The sequence below is a fragment of the Rhea americana genome, unplaced genomic scaffold, assembly GCF_003343005.1.
Source record: "Rhea americana isolate MKP2758 unplaced genomic scaffold, rheAme1 scaffold_46, whole genome shotgun sequence".
Lineage (NCBI taxonomy): Eukaryota > Metazoa > Chordata > Aves > Rheiformes > Rheidae > Rhea > Rhea americana.
In genome coordinates this window covers 2,482,432-2,486,084 of record NW_028186601.1, presented here as the reverse complement: position 1 = coordinate 2,486,084, position 3,653 = coordinate 2,482,432, and positions in this window count along the sequence as shown.

Here is a 3,653-nt window from a genome sequence, read left to right as displayed (position 1 = left end):
CAAGATGGACATCACTGGAAAACCACAATCACATTGCTATTCTTCCTGTTATCATTATCTCAGCCATCACGCTAAAGGTTTGTAAAGTCTGGAAAATAAAGCACCATCTGGATAAAATACTGCGTTAAAGCCAGTGAAGTGTCTGACGCTGTTGCGCGTAGGCTTGCGATGGAGAAAGATGGAAATATGTTGTGCAATATGCCTRCTCTATGCTTTAAGTCTGCCTGAACATGAAGAAAACACATAAAACTACATCCTGGCTTCCAAAGAACACAGGGAAGCGTAGGCTTGCCATCTTATCATGATGTTTTGGCCTGTACTATCAGGGAACTGCAGTCTGTAGTCAAGGGGGATCTGCCAACCTCGAGTTCTGCAACAATTTTTGCAATCAGCAGGGTAACAGTATGTGGGATGGCATCAGGTTCATTAAGTTACTTAGTTAAGGACAATTTGATATAAAAGAAATAACAGGGAAAGTGATACATTAAATGCACAGACACACACACATTAATGACCAGRTGATAACAGAGACAATAACGAAGACCCGAGCTCTTTGGCCACTGACTGATCAGCCATTAAGGGAACTACTGAGGCATAGCCTTAAAGATAGTCAGCTATGTATTGTAGCYGGTAAGAAGGGGGAAATGGGATTATTGTGAGTATTATGAAATATTTGGGGCAGGACTGTGAATCTTGTTATGGATATCAGAAAGGACTTGTGGGTTTATGTAAAACTTACATTTTGGGAAAGGGCTAAAGGTTGGGAAATAAGAGGATCAGAGTGGAGAGGAACAAGCATGGCAAAATGGAGCCAGCAACTGCAGAGACCAGCATGCAAAAGAGATCTGATGGCCAGCAATTTGTATCTCCGTATGACACAGGCCTTAGGGCCTGTAGGTCTAAGTGCCAGCAATCAGAGGAACTGGCATGCAGGAGAGGTCTATGGGTCAATAACTGGAGGAACTGTGGGCCATGGGGCTTGTAGGTCTAAGTGCTAGTAACTGGAGGCACTGCAGTGTGTGTATATACGTGTGTTGGAAGGTCTAGGTGCCAGCAATTACAAAAGAGGGCATGGGTCACAGGGCTGCTACCTGTCAGCAACTGGAGAGATCGGGGTGTGTGTTTATGTGAGAGAGGTCTAAGTGCCAGCAGCTGGGAGACCTGGGTGTCACCTCACCTCAGTAATTTTTTGTCTATATATGCATAATTTGCTAGGAAACTTCAAACTAAGCTAGCCAGTGAGATGGAGGAGACTCGCATCTGGAAAGACTCAAGGTCAAAACCAATGGCTAGGTAAGGGCCCCAGGGTCTGGGCATGGCTGTTAGGTGGGTTGAGAGCCCATACTAACAGTCAAGGGATCTGTGATTGCAGAAGTGCTTCTGAAATGGATGTGTGAGTGTGTGCATCCTTCTCGTTAGCAAACACCAAGCTGTGCTAGCTGGTGAGTAGGAGGTGACCTGCACACCAGGTAAAGGGCTAAACATCTGGACTGAATGTTGGACTTAGAGGCTGTACTGATATACAAGGGGTCTGTGCACATGGGTGTGCTGGAGAATGCCAGTACTCTGTCTGTGGCAGTTTGTGTGACCAGCCACTTTAGCATCCTCTGTGTGTGTGTGTGTCTGCCTGTCTTGGACACACGCATGGAGAGRCATCCAGATCTCAGAGCACACATGGCTGGGCTCCAGGTTTGGGGGTCCACTGGATTCAGTGGCTCCTTTGACATCCATAACAAGTAGGGCTATGATTCAGTGGGTTGTTGGGAACAGAAGAGACATGGAATTAGAAGTGCAAGAGGTCCTCTGAGTCTGCAGAAGAAGTTGGCAGTCACCATAGGCACAGGTTATAGGCACATTTGCAGTGTTTTTGGTGGAGAGGGAAAGCTCCAAGAGATAGGAGTGCCAGCGCGGAAAATATCAGGTCATACGGTGGTTGGAAGACTGATATGTGAATATGTTCACATTTAAAGGTCAGCAGCTACTTTGATTCCCTAGAATGGATATTGGTGATCATAACATTTGTTATGTAATTTACCTTAACTCTGGGCAAAAGCAGTTCAAATATATGCAATTTGATGAGGGGACTAGGCTTCTTCTGAATGCTGCTGCACGGTTCAAAACAACAGATGTGTATGGTTCTGTGCTGACATGACATGTGTAGTCTTCCTCTGGTTTATAGTCTCTGAAATGTAGTTAATATATTTAAGGCATTCGTAGCTGATTTTATTAGCTTTTGTTGGAACCCAAAGATTTGTGATAATAGTCAGACTAAATTACCAAAGCTTTTTCAAAGCTAACAAATATCCAGGATTGAAAGATACTCTACTATAGCTGTCTTAAAATAACTTCCCTATTTTAACATGTCTTCATCAGCAGTTTTCATGCAAATAATCCTCCAAATACTCAAGATATGCACATAGATTTACATGGAGTTAAGAAGAGACAAATAAGACTGTTCATAAATTCAACTGCGGCTAAAACATTTAAGAATTATAAACAGTGAGTATTTCGTAATTTCCAATGTTAACTATTTGTGGCTGCAGAGACTTTTATATATTTTGAAATCTAGATTGCATGAAATAGTGTAAATACTACCTGAATCCTAAACTCGCTTGTGCTTTCATTAGAAGAAAGCTTAATATACGGAGCAATATATTACAATATATTATCCAAGATGCAAAGTCCGTAGGATAGCTCATGGAATGGTAAACTTCTATRGAAAGACGTAAGCCAATGCTTAGTCATCTCCATCAGGAATCAGTGAAGAGCTCATCAAAATGAGCCTCACGGWCCTAATCAGAATAATTCACTTTTCAGGGAAGTGCAGATTCCACAGAGACAGAAGGTTTTATTAACGTCAGTGATGGACCTAACGGTTTAATCAGACTCCTATTTATTTCCTTTGTTAAAAACATCTAAAAATATTCAAGAGGAAAATATGCTTGTTTCAATTTTAAATACATAAAAATCACTCAAGAAGTGCTATGTCAGATTCTATAGTGYATATTATGGTATATCACAAATGCAGCACTATTAGCTCAAATTCCTGAATAAACAAGTTTGTCTCAAAATGCYAGTGCACAACTGGCTTACAGCGATGGTATTTTTCTGTTAAGAAACAAAGTGAGAGATTAAAAATGCGTATGTGGTTTGAGAAGTGAAGCTTTACATTTCTGGAGTTTTCTTCTTCATGAGTATACGCTTTCCTTGGATATCTAATTTAGTTTGTTGAAGCTGCAATACCTCAGCAGATTTATTCACAGAAAGCTTTTCTAAAAGCCTATAATGTACAAAATCGCTGAGATTTCATATATACTAAACCCCACCAGCGTTAAACCTGCAGCAACCGCCTCTCCTTTTCCTGCCCCCGTTCAAGCCGCGGTGACTCGGGGCAGAGGCCGTAACACGGATTTGCTCTGCCGGTGCCTCGGAGGCGACGCCGGCCAGGCGTGGAGCCAGCAGAGCACGGGCACGTTGCCTTCAGGCCTGTTTCTGTGACTCACCCCCCGGGGCTGACTCTGTCAGGAGTCACAGCACGGGGCTAAACCCCCTACCACCAAAAAAAAAAAAAAACAAACCCACCCTTCAAGCCAGTCGCTCAGGCTTGAAAGCCAAAAGAGTAGGCTGTTGGTCTATCTCCCTCTCTCTCTGAT